This window comes from Salmo salar, chromosome 10 (genome assembly GCF_965601325.2).
Source record: "Salmo salar chromosome 10, fSalSal1, whole genome shotgun sequence".
Lineage (NCBI taxonomy): Eukaryota > Metazoa > Chordata > Actinopteri > Salmoniformes > Salmonidae > Salmo > Salmo salar.
In genome coordinates this window covers 102,453,828-102,475,138 of record NC_138300.1, presented here as the reverse complement: position 1 = coordinate 102,475,138, position 21,311 = coordinate 102,453,828, and the positions used below count along the sequence as shown (strand labels likewise).

The 21,311-nt window shown below is 40.5% G+C and overlaps 1 long non-coding RNA gene and 1 pseudogene across 4 annotated transcripts; one reads left to right on the top strand and one right to left on the bottom strand.

Moving 5' to 3' along the window:
• Positions 1-621: 621 nt before the first annotated feature.
• On the bottom strand, positions 622-19,512 carry LOC106561294 (uncharacterized). 4 transcript variants are annotated; one of them, XR_006757061.2, is made up of 8 exons: positions 19,436-19,512; positions 11,682-11,765; positions 11,329-11,577; positions 10,266-11,168; positions 9,785-10,159; positions 7,083-7,130; positions 6,882-6,968; positions 622-6,463 (listed from the first exon to the last, which is right to left on the bottom strand). It is a non-coding gene; the product is annotated as an uncharacterized LOC106561294 (long non-coding RNA). The 4 variants fall into 4 exon arrangements; XR_001318762.3 differs by lacking the exon at positions 19,436-19,512 and adding an exon at positions 13,552-13,654; XR_001318760.3 differs by lacking the exon at positions 19,436-19,512 and adding an exon at positions 11,932-12,066.
• Positions 13,722-16,943, top strand: LOC106561287 (UNC93-like protein MFSD11 pseudogene; annotated as a pseudogene).
• Positions 19,513-21,311: the final 1,799 nt, after the last annotated feature.

Genomic DNA, 21,311 nt, shown 5'->3' with positions numbered 1-21,311 from the left:
TTGAATGAATTCGTCTTTCAATTTGAACCAAACAAGCTGTTAAAGCGTTCAGTTTATATCTTAAACAAACAGTAGCGACCATATCTTTCCAGGCAAAACATACCAATAGTTGAATTCCAATCAGAAACCCAGATTTAAGTCAATTCATTGGCCGGGAAACAAACCCAGGCCTCCTGCGTGGCAAGTGAGAATTCTACCACTGAACCACCAAAGCTATTTAAATAAACCCACTTTACAATTGTCTATAGTGGTAAAATCAGGCACGTACTACCGAGACAATTCTCAGAAAATAGCCCTAATTTAAAGGTCCAAGCGTTACTCCGGCGATGATTCTCACATGCCAAATTAATAGATTAGCAGTCAAAGAGTAAAATCGACATTCATAGACTAGGAAACAGATCTTGCGCATTTTAATATTATGTTTTCTCATGCAACGTATTTCAATTACTTTACTACATAACATTAATCACAAAATGATAATTAGTTTGATGGATACCTAGGCTTTGTATGACATTATAAATTACGTCGAGATTCCATCTTAATTCGCTCTAACTTTATGGAAAATGGTTTATTCAATAAATCCAGCAACTCCTCTCTTACTGGGAAGAAAAAATACAACCGTTTCAGACTTTAAGGGCATTTTTATTTCAAATGTAGTTACATCGTTAGGGTAAATTAACCAAAAGTGGACACACTCAATCAGTTTCTAGAGCACAATTTCCCAGACATTGTAGAAAGTTTAATAATGCTTAAAACCTCATCTTTATCAAATTATCCATTAAAGATACCAACTCAAAACCTACGTACGTCTACGAATGGGTGGTTTAAACTGTATCTAATTATATTCTCAGCATTACTTTATCAAATCTCAAGTCATTGATTATACACACATACAATTTATCATATTTTAATATATTCACAGAATCCATATAAAACGTTAGAAATTCTTAGGTACTCACACAGAACTTTAAGGATCACCCACACAGGATTGGTCAGATGCCCACACAGAACTGGTCAGATGTCCACACAGAACATAATTGAAAGGTTACCCACACAGAGTCAACCTACCTCACTCACACAGTACGCTCCTACAAAGAATACCTAGTGGTCCCAAAACAAAATACTCACACTGAGTAACCCAGGGCATACCTGGCTAGCACATTTAAAATAATTGGAATTCACCACCTCTGAGGGTCACTTAGATAGTCACACAGACACTTTCAGAACGAGGTCCTTCTTCCAATTGGGCTTCACCAAGTACCATGTTTCACACAGAACACAGTCACCCTGGCTCCTCACCCCCACAGACCGCACCAATCCCCACTGTGATCAATTCAGTGTCAGGACGGCTCTAGGTCGCCTGCAACCGACCAGTGGCAGAGTATCTTTGAGTCCGCAAACTCTCAGATTACTCTCCTCTGACTCGGCCCTGCTTACGCCTCCAAGGTGCCCCCCTCACAAAGGAATACACACTCAAAGCCTACGTAACAGAGGCTTTTCTAAAAACTCGACTTCAAGTGTGGTTTGCTCACCTCTTTCTTAAAAAAAAACTAAGTTCGAGATGTAGTATCCACTCGGTTCGCTGCCACTCAGATCAAAGGTGGGTCCATCTGCTTCGTTCCCGAAGTGTGGTTTCCCTGAGATCCCAAGTTTGAGGGATCCCTCGTGCACAATTTGCCCAGATCGTCGGGAGCGGTAACCAAGTGAAGATTCACATCCCATCCCCGTCGCCAAATGTGGTGGCTAATTTCTGCATTACCAAATGAGGAGAGTTAAACTTTACACACACCAGTCAGAGTTATACTTAAACTACATCTTTAATAATTAGAGCTTTGCAATAGCACTTGACTTTCAATGATGCGCTATTGAAAGTGACAACACAAAAGTACAAAGATCTTTTATAGCCAAGATACACCCCTCTCAACCTACATGACGAACCACAGATCTTAGGAACAGTTCACAAAGAAAGACTTCCTTGAGAGAGGAGTATCCCATAGCCAGATAGCATTCGCTATAAATTATCGTTCAGTTTGGTCCCTAAAACGAGGTTCTAATCTCGTTCCTGGTACTTCATAGCACAAAAGCATTACCTCATGTTATTCTGGAATGCTCTTTAGGTTTTATCACCCAAAGACATCGTAAATCTCCTCTGTCAGTGCTATCTCATAGAGGCCCATCCTCAGTAAAATACACACAATAGTTAACAGAATACTCTATTCTGTTGAATAAAACAACCATTATAATACAATACAAGCATTATAACATAATCTTGCAATTTTCCACGACACTACACGTTAACTGTAGGCAATCGTTTTGAAGGAATCTCCAGTTATAAGGTATCTGTAGAAATATGGAAGATAATGTAATTATTAGACTTTTACATCACCAGGTCATTGTGGATTACTAAAGTATAATATCCCTGACAACAAATCATGATAACATTGACGCATGGGTAGATGCATGGACACACATATGTGCCTGTGTAGCATGTGACAATAACAGGATCATATCAAGGATAGCGTCACAAATGAATACTTAAATACCACTTGAAGCTTGATGATGAGTTGATAATTTGAGTCAACTGTGCAGTGCTAAGTCCCTAGGACCAGGACTGAGAACCACTGCTCTTCATATGTAGACAGGCTTTCATACCTCTCTTTATCTGAGGACAGAAAACCTCACAAGAAAACAGACTTCAAGGGACAGGAACTACACAAATGTACCTGCCCTATCCAGAATAGTCTACTCTCTCATGACAGTTGGGGCTGCTATCCTATCACCCTCCTCCATGGCTGTTTAGCTAGCTACCTACAAATGCATTTGGAGTTTGTTTTTTTACAGTGATAAATACATCAAGATATATGGTGATATTTCATTCACTTAGCTAGCTATCTATACAGTATGTGAAGTTGGCTAGATAGCTAGCTAGCCAACTCACTAGCACATTTAGCAGCTCATTTGCGTTAGCCTGCAATGGGTTCTCCCAGCCATGTGGACAATTGAAAACAGGGCAGCAAAGTTTGTATGTCATCAGAGCGTTTTAGGAGGATATTACTATTAAACTATGTACTCATTAATAACTAGACCTTCATACAAACTTGCTATGCTAAATTCTTGACGCACAATTGACTCTGATTTAAAAAAATTATAAACAAATGTATGCATTCTCGTAATGTCGCAAAATAACAAATAAATAACATTTTTACACAGAGATACCAAAGGCAGTACAGTATTAAGACAGTGTCATGGCGACATTGACTAGCTAAACGCATGGTATTTTGAATATAAATCAATCTGGGTTTAGGCCAGGGCACAGCACTATCACAGCAACCACATTAGTTGTTAATGATATTGTCAATGCTTTAGACACTAAAATGAACTGTGACTTGTTTGTGGACTTGTCAAAAGCATTTAATACTGTGGACCATGCTATTTTACTTAAAGTTTTCCTCGATTGGTCTGGGCTCTGACGCCTACTCATGGTTTCATCATTATCTTAGTGACATAACTCAGACCATCGTGATTGATGGGGTTAAGCCTGAATTTCTTGAAGTCGATACTAGGACCTGCTCTTTTCACTATTCATATACATTTTATTGGTTAAAATGTTTAATTTCATCTATATGCGGATGATACTATTATTTACGCAATTGCCCCGACGGCTGACCTGACTGTGACAAGGCTACAGTCCAATTTTGCTGCTGTGCAGGAAGCCATTACTGATTTTTTAAAACGTGTGCTTAATACGGGCAAAATGAAATGCATGTTGTTTTCAAGTTCTCGTTAGATTGTCTCAGATGGATTACATCTTCACGCATCGGATGGTTCTATATTAGAAAGAGTCCCTGTATACAAATACCTTGGTATTTGGATTGACAATGATTTAACGTTTTTAAAAAAACATACGAATGAGCTTGTTAAGTGGGCTGTTTTACAGAAACAGATATTGCCTCTCTCTAGTCACCAGGAAGCAGATTGTGCAGTCAACCTTTCTATCTGTTCCTGGTTATGGCGATACTATTTATCAAATTGCAGTTGCCACTACTCTTAAACCCCTGGATGCCGTTCATCATACCGCCCTTTGTTTTATCACAGGAGACAGTTTTATTACTCACCACTGCATTCTTTAACAAAAGGTTGGCTGGACCTCTTTAAAGTCATATAGATCACATCATTATGCTATTTTTGTTCACAAAGCCCTGCTCTACAAGCTTCCAATTTACCTAACTTCAGATTTAAAATGACAAGTTATTAAACCCATTCACAGGGTCGGTTAACTCTGGAGACTCCTTTTGGTGTCTACAGAGTTAGGTAAATCAGCCTTCAACTTCCTTGCTCCCTGTGTTTGGAATAATATCCAAAATATGTTTTGATTGGATGCTTTGGTGTCCCTAGGGCAATTCAGACAGCTGACAGAGGATTTTTATAATGAAGAATTTGTTTGTTTTAATTGAGTGTTATGTATTTAGTGTATATTGTGCTAGTGTTAGTTGTTGTATTGTGCAGGGCTCATTTGCAAAAGAGACTTTAGTCTCAATATGACTTCCCCATAGGGCAACCTTCTAACATAAGTTGTGCATCTTTTATTTTTATTCAACTTGACATGTTCTCTAAAACACAAATTATATTTCATTAATTAAGTCCTGAAGGTATTGCTTTGCATATATCATTAATTTCTATACCATGTATCAACTACTGCCAGTTTACTGCAAAATGAGGTTCCACCTATTCTAGGTGGAAATCTATCTATTATAAGTCATGCATCAACAGATTCTTCACTTTGTCAACTCAAGGATTAGAACTAGCAAGCAACCTTTTGGTTACTAGCCCAATGCGCTAACCGCTAGGCTACCTGCAACACCTTAACATGACAAGTGTAACTGTAATATTATTTAGAAAGGTTAACCAAACGTGAAGTTATATTTTCAGGTAGGAGTATAGAGAGCAGCTGTCCACAATTGAAGAGATGGTTTCAGACTGAGGCCCAATCCCAAATGGATCCCCAGACCATATGCATTTGTTGAAAGGATTTGACAGTGCAATCAACATGTTAATAGTTATTTCTACCTTGTTGTCCTCTGATAGGCTAGGTTAAAGCTTCACCTGTAAATTAACCCCTTAAAATGAGTGTCAGATCAATGTCGGGCTCTATAAATGGAACACAAAAGAAATCTATATATTTATGAAATGTATTAATAAATAAGTAAATCATTTTACAAATGATTATTAAACGTATATTGGGCTCTATCTGAACTGGAAGATTGTTAGTATAGAATTTGTTAGAACTCGGCCTATTGTAGTCCTACTGCTAGTCCTACATAGCTCGCCAGCATGTATACAGTTAATAACAGTCCAGTAAGTACAGTTATTTTAACAGTCAAAATTCTGTCTTGGGACATATCATTGGAGAGGCGTGCGAAATATTTGCTGACCTGTGCTTGTTTGGCGACGCTTTTACCACGTCAGGAAGAAGAATGAAGCATGTGCACGCGCAAACATTGACATCAATGTTTGGTGTTGATTTGGAGGGTGGTGGTAGAATCTAACAACTGGATTTCATTCTTTCTTGGGTGATGCATTCCTTATCAGAACCGCCCACAAATCATGGATATACTCGCAGACGTGGGAAAAGCATCGCCAAACAGGTACGGGTCGGTGTCCTCGCACATTGACTCTGTACCGGTACCCCCTGTATATAACCACACTATTGTTATTTTACTGCTGCCCTTTAATTATTTGTTATTTTTATTTATAATTTTTTTGTGGTATTTTTCTTAACTGCATTGTTGGTTAAGGGCTTGTAAGTAAGCATTTCACTGTAAGGTATTCGATGCATGTGACAAATCAAATTTAATTTGAAATAACTTGCAAGGTGGCTAAATGTTATACAGCTAGACCAGAGTTCCACTGTGATCTAGGAAATGGGCTAGGTGACTGCATGCTATTTAATGAACTAGTATGCCTATCGTCAACGGCTAGTAAGACAATGCATCCATGCATGCTCTCTTTCCGGATTTTATGACAACAGAATATCAAACATCATAAATAGACAACTTAAAGCAACCACATAAAAACGAACTAACTCCTCACTTCTTGTGTGAACAATTCATTCCCAAAGACTCAGACAACTTGTGATGCCCAAACCTGGCAGGCCTTTTCCTCTTTTTGTCTAAGCAGTAAGGGTGCTCAGGACCGCTGTTCTGGGTTTTGGACGTCTAGCAGTCAGATGACTCTTCGATCCAACCTTGCTCGCTCTAAGGCCAACTGCAGTAGGCTGACAGGGGATCATGGGGTCGGGACATCTAGCTGCTCGTTGTAGTGCAGTTGCTTTCTTGGCTGCTGGGCTGACATGGGCTTTGCTTGGCCATTGCTACCAGGGCGTCACTGTAGTAGTCATCCTTGGTCAAGGAACTGAACTCCTTTGGCATGTCTTCCACCAGGTCAGGCAAATCAGGCAGAATGTCTGTTAGATAAAAACATGATATAGATGAGAGGGGAGCTAAAACAAAGTCTTCAAGACAAACAGTATCATTCAAATGTAATATTTCTATATTCATTTATTTTTTATTTGGGGGATTTGAGTGTAATGTTTTGTACTGTTAGGTATTACTGCACTGTTGGCGCTAGGAACATAAGCATTTCGCTACACCTGCGATAACATCTGCGAAATATGTGTACGCGACAAACAAAATTTGATTTGTGTTAAATGTTGCATGCACTCTTCGAGTCAAATAGATTTGAGTCAAATGTTGTACGCTGGGACTTTTAGTTAATAAAACTCTAACTGTTGATATACAGATTTATATATGTGCTATAGCGATTTATATTCTATAATAACAGAAAAGAGCAAATTCTTTGAAGATCTGGCCTTATTTACTCACCCCCTTCTGAGTCTCTTGGCACAGCGAAAGGCTAGTGGTCAGGAACACTGGAGGTTACATCTTCCCTCTCCAAGCCAGTGGTTATGTCTGTCAAGTGAGTGCAGTTACATCATTTTTAGTCTTGGCATGAACAGAAGATTGTTAGTCTATAATCTAGATATGTAGAAATGATTAGATGATGATGATGATCTGTTAACCAACCGTTTGAAAGGTCCTCTTGTGGAAGTTGTTACGAGGCCTGAACTGTAGCTGTTAAATACATAATATATACTGTGTACCAGTCAAAAGGGTTCCATTTTAGCTCCTGTGTTCTTCTCAATTTGTATTAATGAGTCACTGCAAGGCTCCCTTTATGGTCTCAAACTGGTCTTGAATGTACAAAAAACTTTACCAGAGCTAGAACTCTGCCAGAGAAAGTTAGCATTGTCATATCTGGTGGCTTATCCATTGAAAATTGTCATCCTACAAATACCTAGGTATATGGTTGGATGACAAGTTGTCCTTTAAAGTTCAAGCTTAAATTGAAATAAGGCTTGATTCCTGCTTATGGCTAGAAAGAAGCTTGTTCAGGCCATTTTTCTCTCTGTAATTGTTTATGGTGACTAATTGTATATGCATGCAAACTCCTATCTTAGAGACTGGACTCTGTTTATCATGCATCAATGCGCTTTATTACAAATGCCAAGTCACTCACCCACCATTGCACCTTGTACCAAATGGTAGGTTGGACCTCACTTTATATGGGCAGAAAGATACATTTGTATGTGTTCATCTACAAAGCCCTTTTGGGTAAACTCCCTCTTTACCTCTGTAGTCTGGTCTCCTTCACCACCAGCAGTTACCATGCAGCAGTAACTAACAGTGCAGCCCGGTCTGCTAGGTGGTTGCTACTTAAAGTCCCCAGGACATTCACAGTATTAGGCAAGACTGCCTTCTCTTCTTGTGCACCAGAGGCATGGAATAGTCTACAATCCATGCTTCATCTAGATATGACAGTGCCACTGAATTAATTTAAAATATTGATAAGAGACTGTTACGGAGGACTGCAAATGCTTTTATTAGGCTGGATCGTATTGTGTTGTATTGTTGTATGTTTTAATTATGTAATGTATTGATTGTTGCTGCCTTGTTGGCCAGGTCTCCCTTGAAAAAGAGACTCTGGGTCTCAATGGGCTTTTCCTGGTTAAAAAAAGATTAAATTAAAAAAAGCTTGGACACACCTACTCATTCAAGGGTTTTTCTTTATTTTTACTATTTTCTACATTGTAGAATAATAATGAAGACATCAAAGCTATGAAATAACACATATGGAATCATGTAATAACCAAAAAAAGTGTTAAACAAATCAAAATATTTTATATTCCTTAAAGTATTCCTTTGCCTTGATGACAGCTTTGCACACTTGGCATTCTCTCAACCAGCTTCACCTGGAATGCTTTCCCAACAGTCTTAAAGGAGTTCCCACATATGCTGAGCACTTGGCTGCTTTTCCTTCACTCTGTGGTCCAACTCATCCCAAAACATCTCAATTGGGTTGAGGTCAGGTGATTGTGGAGGCCAGGTCATCTGATGCAGCACTTCATCACTCTCCTTGGTCAACTAGCCCTTACACAACCTGGAGGTGTGTTTTGGGACATTGTTTTGTTGAAAAACAAATGATAGTCCCACTAAGCATAAACCAGATGGGATGGTGTATCACTGCAGAATGCTGTGGTAGCCATGATGGTTAAGTGTGCCTTGAATTCTAAACAAATCACAGACAGTGTCACCTCCATGCTTCACGGTGGGAACCACACATCTGTTTACCTACTCTGCGTTTCATAAAAACACGGCGGTTGGAATCAAAAATCTCAAATTTGGACTCATCAGACCAAAGGACAGATTTCCATTGGTGGCCTGATTCACCCAGTCTCCTCTGAACAGTTGATGTTGAGATGCATCTGTTACTTGAACTCTGTGAAGCATTTATTTAAGCTGCAATCTGAGGTGCAGTTAACTCTAATGAACTTATCCTCTGCAGCAGAGGTAACTCTGGGTCTTCCTTTCCTGTGGCGGTCCTCGTGAGAGCAAGTTTCTTCATAGCGCTTAATGGTTTTTGCAACTGCACTTGAAACTTTCAAAGTTCTTGACATTGTCTGGATTGATTGGCCTTCATGTCTTAAAGTAATGATGGACTGTCATTTCTCTTTACTTATTTGAGCTGTTCTTCCCATAATATTGACTTTGTCTTTTACCAAATAGGGCTATCTTCTGTATACCACCCCTACCTTGTCACAACACAACTGATTGGCTCAAATGCACTAAGAAGGAAAGAAATTCCACAAATTAACTTTGCATTCCAGGTGACTACCTCAGAAAGCTGGTTGAGGGAATGCCAAGAGTGTGCAAAGCTGTCATCAAAGCAAAGGGTGGCTACTTTGAACAATCTCAAATATAAAATATTTTGATTTGTTTAACACTTTCTAGTTACTTCTTGATTCCATATGTGCTATTTCATAGTTTTGATGTCTTCCATTCTACAATGTAGAAAATAGTCAAAATAAATAAAATCCCTTGAATGAGTAGGTTTGTCCAAACTTTTGACAGGTACTGTATATCCAATAATAAAACAAATACTATACTTTATAATACCGTTTCATAAAGCAAATAAGTACCAGCTTTGGTAATTCTAAAGTAAAAAAAGGACTGCATCAAACTTGTTACTCATTCAGTCACGAGCTGGGGTGTGACGTCACCAATTTGTCCAGATACTTATGAATTCTTCAAATGGTGATTTGAAACTTTTCAAACCAGTTGCATGTTTTCAATGAAATGCTAAAATAGATAGCTGTAAAAATACACACAAATAAACAGACATTCTGTATTGTTGCATCATTCATAATTTGTTTGGTGTGCTAACTCACCATCTAATGGCTGACTTGGCTGTCTCAGTTGCTGCAGAAAATCCAGAGATATTGTTGCTGTAAGAGATATTTAATCAACTTCGGCACTCTGCTTTGGTCCATAAAATATTCACATTAAAATGATTTTCTAACCATAAACAATAATTAATTAGCCACTATTTTAACTCCTGTTATCTTTAGCTTCTCAGCCCTGATCTCCGGTGTTGTTAGGAGGAAGTTGATGGACAGGCATTTGTATATCTGAACCACAGCAGCCTGGTGCTTGCATGGAGCTCCTGGGTGCCCTACTGGACAAGTGCAGAGGTCCATCTCTATGTCCACAGTATAGGTCTGGCCTGGTGTGGTGTCCTTCACCCTGTACTGCTTCTCCCCCATCTGACAGACATTAGGAGAGAGAAGATGGACAACTTATATAAGATATAACTAATAATAAAAGACCACATGATGGATATTTGTAATATTACAAATATCACTATTTTACCTGCTCGATGTCAGATGGGTTGATGTTGCTTTCCTGGGCCAGAAAACGAGAGTGCTAGAATGTTTCCCTGCGGTCAAGGGCAACATCAGTCACCCGTGCCTCACAATAGGCCTCCAGGCTGGTCAAATAAGGCAGGGAGATTGAACACTTTCGTCCTCTAGAGGATTTTTATCCATAAGGACCCGCATTGCTGCCTCCACAAAGTCGTTCCCTCGGGTTGGTTCCCCATGTCTTGGTTTTATCATAATACTGAGAATAAAGCATAAGTTAATAGATTGCACCTCATTATACTGTTATACTACACTAACCTGGCTACAACTGAGTTTTGTTTTGCCTGCTGATAGAGGGGCTCAACCATCTCTTCCCTGGCACACATGATGTCTTTGCCGACAGTGAAGAGGGTCTGCCTGTCTCTCAGGTCTACTCCACTCTCCTTGCCCCACAGCCACCTCCACACTGCCTGGAGTAGGTGGAAGGTGTAGAGGAGCAGTGTGGCCCCTGGAAATGCCCCCCCTAATGCTCCCCTCTCTGCCTTGCAGTCATCTGAAATGATGAGGTGAGGACCAGCCTGACCTCTCCCTGCAAAGGTGTCTGCAGTATGTCCTTCAACAGTTGACGGCCCTCAAGGATTGTGGTCTCATCCTCAGACCGAGTCAGGATAACCTCAAGGGGTAGACCGCCAGCACAGGTGTGGGTAAGGAGAAGAAAAACTATGCAGTTCTCTGTCCATGTTCCCAGAGGAATCAATGAAGCACCAGAGGGGCTCCTCCAGAAGATTTCGCAACCTTGGCACAGATCTCGCCGCACCTAAGATTATACTCCTCAACCTGCCTCTCTAGGGCTGAGAGCATCTCAGGCCTATTTTGTTCCCCATGCTCCTGCCTGAACACTTTGTGGTACAATCTGTGCAAAAGAGAAAAGTAGTACAATGATGTGTACACAATTTCCAACACCTACCATGATACAAAAGGAAATTATCATAATCATAACACAAGACTGTCCTGAATTTAAAAAAATGTCACCCAGTTTCCTAGGCACCTATCTTTAAAAAATATTAACTTACTGGTAACAGAACTGGAGGTCTCAACAGAGGTGAAGATGTAGTCCTCTCTGTACTCAATCTGCAGGTCGTTCTTCAGGACCGTCAGGACAGATGAGGGGGAGTGCCCAATTCCAAAGAGCTGGGTCAGTGTCTCTATGGCTTTGGCCCCCACATCCCTGTGCCTGAGGGCGTCTGCCACAAACGTTGTGGTTCTGTACATTGTACATGTACACAATGGCCAAATATTCTGGAAAATTAGGATCTTTGCTCCTGGGACCAAACACACACAGAATTGTGTCAAATTGAATCAGAGAACAAATAAGGGACAACTGGTTTAACAGACAGGCTTATTAGACATGTGAAAGCTGACCCACCTGCTCAATCTTCTGTCTTGTCGGCACGTGGCAGCAGAGTACAGGTAATCTTTGTTTGGAATCTAATAATCACATTGTGTTGACCTATAATGAGCATGAACAAAATGTTGTTTATTCTTCTAATTTCTACAAAACAGCTAAATAATAAATATGACTGCACGTCACGTAATCATTTAACACGTTCATACATTTTTTACGTAGTTATTACACAATCACTCGTATTTCATATGTCACAACGATTCACCAATACCTATGCTATGATGTTGGTAAAGTTTTGTCTCGCGCCCCTGCTGCTGCCGCACGAGTGCAGACACACTTCTCCAAACTCTGAACAGTGTTGGTCATAAAAAAGCTAGCTGGCTGATGGATGCAAACGATGTTCTTCCCCTAAAACATAGCAAAACGACATAATCTGTTTCAGTAGCTATAGTTAGCTAGCTTGGTGTCATCATCTAAAATACCCCTAATTTATAAGACAGTTCTTATTTGATTAATGGTGGTCAGACCCACCTATGTGAAACTAGCCAGTCTACTCAGTGACACCCAGAGAACATTAGCATCGTAGCTCAATTCACTACTGTGAACTGAGCCACATTTACTGCACCAGTCAACCTACTATGTGTATTGAACACTATTCCAGAGGAAAAACAATACAACGTGGATGTTTTGGAGCCTGATAACTCTGGAGGACTTTATAACGTTAGTTTTGGGCAACAGGGTTAAGTAGTTGGCTAGCTAGTTATTTCAATAGGAGAACAACAAGTGGCTACCTAGCTAATACTTACTCACATGGATACTTAAATCATTGCTAAGAATATGGAAAATGACTGCTGGAAAAGTTCTACTGGTCATTGTTTTCAGGCTGGTGCCATTGGTGCTAGCTAGGTACCATGCTACAGCTAGCTAGATACAGATGTTATTAGCAACTTCTGGTGTATCAAAGATATTTGCAAACTCGTTTGATCTTGATCTAATTCAAATGCTCACACAGACGTTTTCCCATTCGGTCGAACAAATAATGTCTTATTATTTGGGGGCGGCAGGTAGCCTAGCGGTTAGAGTGTTGCTAGATCGAATCCCCAAGCTGACAAGGTAAAAATCTGTCGTTCTGCCCCTGAACAAGGCAGTTAACCCACTGTTCCTATGCCGTCATTGTAAATAAGAATTTGTTATTAACTGACTTGCCTAGTTAAATAAATGTTAAATAAAAATAAATTATTACCAACGCAGTAATGTACAGTTTGGCTTGCACGTGCATATTCAGCACACATTCTATAATATAGCTGTGTTATTTGACGTGTGAAAAGCTTATTTGATGCTTCAAATAGTGTTATTTGATGTGCATATTTTTTTATACGCAAAGACACACACGGCGTTCCATATGTGCGAGTGAGTGAGACCGTGTGTGACATGACAGTGTTGCTCCAAGTGCAAGTGACTCCCGACTCTTGTGTCTTCTGTAGCCACTCTTTAAACTCATAGTTGGCCATTCGAAAAGATGCCTCAAAAGAACAGTGGTCCATTTGTGTAAGCCTCGTAGGAAAATACATGGTACTTGTACCCGGGAGGTATAGTAACCAACTATGAATTGAAAAATGCATGTAGTCAACAGTGATATTCACTGACAACTACATAGGCCAAACATTTAATAAGCATACCAGCAAACAACTTTCGTTTTTTATCATGAATTCATTAAAATGATCAATAACAATCTTTGTGATAACTACAGCTAACCTTCAATTGTGGATCCTCGGTTTCACCAGCAAGATGAAAATTATGACTAAAAGTAACAATCCCTAGTCAAAATGTTCTATACGTAAAAATCTTTAAGCTATTTTATACGTTAATGACTGGTATTTTACCTACCTACCTGTAGCGCTATTGGCATTCATTATTCTCAGATGAGGTGAGAGAACTCGCGCTTGGAAGATGATCCTCTCGCGCGCTCTGAATCTATCCAATCACCGCTTTCATGCTGTTGACCAATGACGGGGACGTATGTAGGCTGGAATACGCCTCCATCTTAAAAAGGGCGTGGATTTGGCTTAACCTCTTTTGGGGGAGACGCATTTCGCAAGTGTTCACGAAAGTCTCGCGATGTTGCGCCTCGGTTTTGAAGCACTTTTGCTCAGCCTTGACAGTAATTTGTTTCTACCCGAGCTAGAGTGGTGTTGCATCTTATCACTCAACTTCTGGTTTTGTTATCGACTATCAGCAGTTTGCCAGTTTCGGTGCAATGTCCATCTGGTATCTCCACCTCGTTATTGCACAAACGAGGACTCGTCAGACAGTGCAGCACCCGACTCGATGAGGCGTGTGGACCACTTCAGAGGTTTATTAACTAGCTAGCTGATCATCAAAATATAACAGTGCCGCCTTAAAAACATGAGTCCAGAAGGAAAGACATTGTTGAACATCGTAATCCTGGGCTTTGGATTTATGTTCATGTTCACTGCTTTTTCAACATGTGGAAATATAGAGCAAACTGTGATCAAGAGTTTCAACAGCACTGGCTTCCGTGGGAGTGGATACACAAGCATTGTCCATCATATATGGAGTTTTCTCTGCATCCAACCTGATTGCTCCCTCAGTAGTGGCTGTTATAGGACCACAACTTTCCATGTTCTTTTGTGGACTAGCATACAGTGGATACATTGCCATGTTCATCCAACCCTTCACTTGGAGTTTTTACGCAGCCTCTGTAGTTGTTGGAATAGCCGCTGCAATATTGTGGACTGCTCAGGGTAACCTACTCACCATCAACTCTACAGACGTCACCATTGGCAGGAACTATGGTATTTTCTGGTCCTTGCTACAGTTCAGCTTTTTATTTGGGAACATGTATATTTATTTTGCCTGGCATGGCCATGTTCACATATCAGACAAGGATCGTCAGACTGTGTTCATCGCTCTCACGGTCATAAGCCTGATAGGCAGCTTCCTGTTCTTCCTGATCCAGAAGCCAGAGCCTAAGTCCATACCCTCTGATGAATCTGAGTCACTGCTGCAGGCTGAGTCCTCAGAGTGCCTCTGTTGTTGTAGTGCCTCAAGGTCTCGGTTCCCAAGCTCTGTATGCTTTCAGGAAGGCATTGCAGCTGTCTGTCACTAAAGAGATGCTGCTGTTAAGCATCTTCATAGCATACACAGGCCTGGAGCTGACCTTTTACAGTGGGGTATATGGGACGTGTATTGGGGCCATGACTCAATTTGGGGACAATGCCAAAAGTCTGATTGGGCTCTCAGGCATGTTCATTGGCATTGGGGAGATCCTGGGAGGGGGCATGTTTGGGATGTTGAACAAGTGCAACCGGTTTGGGAGGAGCCCTGTTGTGCTGTTGGGGCTGATCACTCACTTTGTGGCCTTCTACTTGATTTTCCTGAACATCGCCAGCGACGCCCCTCTGGCCCCAGAGGAGGGTACACACCTGCAGGCCTACATCACCCCCAGTGTTGAGTTGGCTCTGCTGTGCAGCTTCCTGCTTGGCCTGGGAGACAGCTGCATCAACACCCAGCTGTTGAGCATTGTGGGATACATGTTCCAGGAGGACAGCGCTCCCGCCTTCGCTGTCTTCTACCTTGTCCAGTCCATCATGGCAGCCCTGGCCTTCTTCTACAGTAACTACCTACTACTGCACTGGCAGCTGCTCATCATGGTGCTAGTGGGCTTCCTGGGCACGCTATCCTTCTTCATAGCTGAGTGGATGGTGGTCTCCAGAAGACGCGGTACTGACAACAATAGCATATGACAACCTAGGCCTAGGGGACAAGGGGCCGTGGTGAGAGGAACTCCCTACCATCCCAGCTATCCTTTAGGACCCTTCAACTGACACTGGCCTACCTCAGCCCCACTAAGCACAGACTGTAGGTAATGCTGTTTTTGCAGTCATCCCAACTCTATAGAGTTTTGCTTTTCAAGTGCAAGAGACACTTTCTGTTGAATGCTGTATGTTTGCTCTACTTGGAGCAAATCAGTCCTTTTTTTTTAAGGAGAGTGGATTTTATATGATAGTGAAATCCATACAAAATTATTGAACAATGCTGTGAATATGCATTTCTTTGTTGATGTTTATAGAAAGCTAATTCTGATTATTTTAACAGCTCTTTCGGATTGTTATTGCAACCCAGCTAAATTCTGGAAAACTGTCAAATATGTAAAGAGTTCTACTTCCTCCTCTCTGCCACAACAAATTAATTCAGACACTGGCCTTATTTCTGGAAAAAATGCCATCATTGAGGCATTTTATTTTACCTTTATTTAAGGCAAGTCAGTTAAGAACAAATTCTTATTTTCAATGACAACCTAGGAACAGTGGGTTAACTGCCTTGTTCAGGGGCAGAACAACACATTTTTACCTTGTTAGCTCAGGGATTCGATCTTGCAACCTTTCGGTTACTAGTTAAAAGCTCTAACCACTAGGCTACTTGCCGCCCCAATTATATCACCATTTTATTTCAGCGGGCTCTCTTTTTGAAATAACTTGTAAGCCAATTCACAATGATATTGGGCTGGATGCTGATAGGGGAAAAATGCTGAATGATCAGAGAAATTATAGTCAAAGCATTTATTTTAGGCTATTTACAGAAAAAGAAGTCCTGGATGCTTTGCTAGCCATAGAAAACAAGAAATCCACAATGGCCAACCAATTGGATCCCAGTCTGCTTAAGTGTGCAGCGCCCATCATTGTAGGCTTGATAACCCACATTGTTATCAGGAAATATTCCAAAAGTATGGAAATCAGCTCTTGTGCTGCCACTCCATATGGGGCGGGGATAGTAGTGATCTTAATGAATATCGCCACATTTCCAGGCTTCCTTGTCTAGCTAAAGTTCTTGAATCCTTAGTGAATGTACAACTTTGCTCTTTTTTATCTGAAAAATGTATTTTGAATGTAAACCAATCAGGGTCTACACCTGGGCATAGCACTATTACAGAAACCACTTGAGTTGTTAATGATCTTGTCAATGCTTTAGACACTAAAATGAAATGTGCTGCTTTGCTTGTGGACCTGTCAAAAGCTTTTGATACTGTTGATCATGCTATTTTATTGAATAACTTGTCCTCGATAGGCCTGAGGTATGACTCTTGTTCATGGTTTAATGATTATCTTAGTGAAAGAACTCAAGCCATCATGATTGATGGGATTAAGTCTGAATTTATTGATGTAAGTAAAGGTGTACCACAGGGGTCACTTTTGGGACCTGTTCTCTTCACTATTTGTATAAACACCATTGGTCAATCTGTGTTAAAAATGGTAAAATTCATCTATATGCAGATGTCATTTTTTTATTTAACTAGGCAAGTCAGTTAAGAACAAATTCTTATTTACAATGACGGCCTACCAAAAGGCAAAAGGCCTCCTGCGGGGACGGGGGCCTGGGATTAAAGAAAATAAATACAATATAGGACAAAACACACATCACAACAAGAGAGACAACACTACATAAAGAGAGACCTAAGACAACAACATAGCAAGGCAGCAACACAATATAACAACAACATGGTAGCAACACATGGTAGCAGCACAAAACATGGTACACACATTATTGGGCACAGTCAACAGCACAAAGGTCAAGACAACAATACATCACACAAAGCAGCCACAACTGTCAGTAAGAGTGTCCATGATTGAGTCTTTGAATGAAGAGATTGAGAAAAAAAAAAACTGTCCAGTTTGAGTGTTTGTTGCAGCTCGTTCCACTCGCTAGCTGCATTGCTCCTTTTTGTTTACAAGGCTCTACTTTATAAACCTATGGTCTTATATAACGTTGCTGTTGAAGTATAGACACTTGAGTTGCCTAACCCGTTCACAGGATTGGTTAACTCTCGAGGTTCCTATGGTCTCCACCGAGTTAGGTAAATCTGCTTTTAGTTTGAATGCACCGTATTCCTGGAACAAAATTCTAAATACATTCCATCTTGATGTTCTGGTGCTGTTCTGGCAATTAAAAGCAATTATTGACACTAAATTGTCCAGTCAATCAAACAATATATAATCAATCAAATAATTAATTTATCAGCCCAAAGATTGATGTAGCAATCACACTTTAAAACAACCATAGTGTTGAGGTAATTAATTACAACTTGTTATGCATTATCAACCTGATATTATACTTGAATGTAGTTACATTTAGAATGGCACCTGTATTTCCATGTTTGTTTTGTATTTTTTTTTTGGGGGGGGGGGGGGGGGGGTTGAGCCTTGAAGGAGAACTGCACCTGCTGATTTGGCCTAGTTTTTTGTCTTACTCCTCAAGAAATGCTGACGGCTATGACAAGAAGCCAAACTTGAGTTGGCTTGGGGGTATGGTTTGATGTACACACCCATCTGTCAGAACTTTGCCCACAGCTGTTTACCCCCACTCAGTCTCAACAAACAAACCAGCAGGTTGAGTTCAATAACTACAGGCAGATGTATGGTGAGATGCCGGAGTAAGCTTTGAATAGGTCAGTAGCCTACAGAGTAATATGAGAAGAATGCAATTGCTGAATTTATTTAGATATTCTAAACTAAATGTTTGATAACTTTCAAATGTAGTAACAGGTCCATGTAGAATAAACAACACTTTACACAATACCATAGAAGAAGTGTTCTGCTAATATAACAATGCGCACCTTTCATTGTCATTACCAGCCGATACAGATACTGTGCCCATCGCCATTTTGTCTGGTGGTAATGTAGCTACCTTGGCAAACATGTCAGAGTGGTCATACCTTCCTGTGTGGTGTCCCATATACAACAAGAGTTCCCTGAGCCTGGTGCAGATCACACAGGGGTTCTCCCTCCCCACATTGACTGATACCATTCAATTAAATAATAAAAAAAAAAGACAATACAAGTAAAAGTTGTCTAGTAAAATTGTAATGCTGATTGCCAGGTCTATCCATTCAGAGACATCAGTGTCAAGCCTGTCTGTCAGTCTGGATTTCATCACATCATCTTGTAACTTTCCATGTGCTGGCTCCATGCATGTTTCTGTGAGGTAGCCTAGTGGTTAGAGCATTGGACTAGTAACCAAAAGGTTGCAAGATCAAATCCTGAGCTGACAAGGTAAAAAGCTGTTGTTCTGCCCCTGAACAAGGCAGTTAACCCACTCTTCCCAGGCTGTCATTGAAAATAAGAATTTGTTCTTAACTGACTTGCCTAGTTAAATGAAGGTAAAATGAAATAGTTAATTATGTAAATGCCTTACTCTGCTTATCTTAATCGGCTTAAGGTCATAATTTAAGTAAGCATACCTGGTTTAATGAGCAATTTTTGTATTATTAGGACATGTAAACAGTTTAATTGGCCTTCCAGCTGTTTATTTGATCTGCACATGTACCAGCACCAGTAGCGCAAGCCTCCCTCCCTGCGTGAGTGAAGTTCGGAAAAACTAAAAGTATCCAGCTTAGACATAGTTTTCACAAACTTTATATATCCAAACTCAGAATCAAATAGTCTTATGCAAAAATAACATGGTCACTGTGGTTGAACGTTTATTTTTATTGCTGATTTTCTGCATTTATCAATAGTCCCATCAGTAGCCTAATTTCAGATGTGTCCATGTAAACAGGAGTATTAGGGAAATCGTTCTTCTTGCAAAGCATGTTAACATTTTAAACTATTATATTAATCTGACTATCCAGAATAATCATATTGTTGTGTTCATGTAACCATGCTCATTGTTCTATTACCAATGGCAGTTAGGATCAGTAATATCTGACCTACAAGCAGGTGCTTTGTTGAAGTTTGAAGTGGTCAGATAAAACCTACCCAATTATGGTCTCCCATCAAAAGACTGAGGCTGGCGTCTGGCAAAAGCATCTCCAGTCAATCTGTAGAAAGAGGCAGAGTTCATCAGTGACACATGGAATGAAAAAGGTGCTGCTATCACTGGACATTTGTGCTGTACCGTATTATGAATAATCACCTCATTGTGAATATGTTAAGTAGATGTGTTGAGTGCCAGGTCTCTCTGCAACACATACACACAGTCACTGTTCTATTATCAATGGCAGTTAGGGATATGTGTTACGTGTGACACGTTTTTCTTGCTCCCCATTTTCCCATCTTAGTGTGTTTGTGTCCTAGGCATTACAGGTGTACTGAGTTGCGGCTGACGATGGTGGGCGTGGCTTCTGTCCGGAGTCCTGGCAGCTGTAGCTGATTGAGAGAGAGAGAACTTTTTTTTTTTTGGCTAGTTGAGGATTTTAGGATTTGTTGTTTTAATTTATCTTTGTTTGTGTTTCAGCCTGTCCTCCTGATGTACTCCACCCTACCAAGGTCCTGGAGAAGGGGAAAAGGTAGATCTGCCCATGTGTGTACATTGCCACGTCGATAACCCATTGTTTTATACACTAGGTTAGCTGGGCGGGTGTCACCCTTGTATTTTCTTGGAACCAGGTAGGACAGTGGGTTAGGGTTTAGAGTGTGTTAGGAAGGATTAGGTGTGTAGAAGAGGAGGGGACCTTTTGTTTATTTTCATTAATTGGACCCCGATCCCAAACATTCCCTTCTCTTACCTTCCCTGTTTTTTTTGGTGTTCTTACTGATTCTTTATGGGTGTTTTTATATTGTTTAATTGCTTAACTAAACATTCCCCGAGGGCTAACCTTGAGTTCTGGTTATTTCCGCTCATTACACCCCACATTTCTTCCCCATCCATCTGGTTTACCTTGTGTGCGTAAGCACAGGCATTTACGTCTCCTCCTCAGACGAGCTACACCCGAGGGGAGAACGTAAGAGTGATATGTTTGTTCCTTGTCTAATGACAGGTTTAACTACTTTTAATAAACCGATACTTCAGCTAGCAATATCACTGTGTAGCCATGCAAGGCAGACCTCACCCCACCGCTGCTTGGCTCGTGCATTGCCTCCTGTGTAATGCAGTCTTAATGTTAACACATCTTCCTTCCTTTTAAAATAATTTTCTCTAACTAAACATGTCACATATCAAATCTCACATTTGTTTACTCAGCATTGCATAACATGCAAAAAAAAAAACATTTTTTGGGGGGTCAAAATCACACATCACTAAACATATTTTGAGTATGTTTGTTTTTTTCCAAAGAAACAGTTTCTGGCCAACAATACTCTATTGTGGCTCTCTTTGTTTTCACATAAACAAACATTCAGTCCAGGTGCTTTTTGTGCAATTCTCAATAAGCCTTTCAGAGGTCTTGACAGTCATGATGATCCTCAGTCCCTTGAGTGAATGGCTGAAACCTTAGATCCACTTGGTTTCCTCGAAGTTGAGATCCATGCTCCGTTTAGATTTCGTAGGATCTCGGTGCAACTTCTCTCTGTATACAGGTTTTTTAAGCAGTTTTCCGGCTGATGGGACCATTCCCATTAGTTGTTATGTTCAAGAAGACCTCTGGGTGGAGTGGACTGTGCTGACAATTGAGGTATGAACTTTGCAAGGTAGGCGATCCTGCCTGTGAAGCATCTCATGTTGTCCTTGTTCTTCGAGTGCTCCATTTTGTGATCGCTGATGTTTTCCACAGGTCTGGTTTGACTCCCTCCTCTGAGAGTATGTCTCCCATAAAGGTAAGTGTTTTCCCACCAAACTCGCATTTGTCGTTTAGTTTCAGGTTGACTTTCCATGTCAGGTCCAGCACTTGTCTCACTCTCGCGTTGTGTTCTTTTT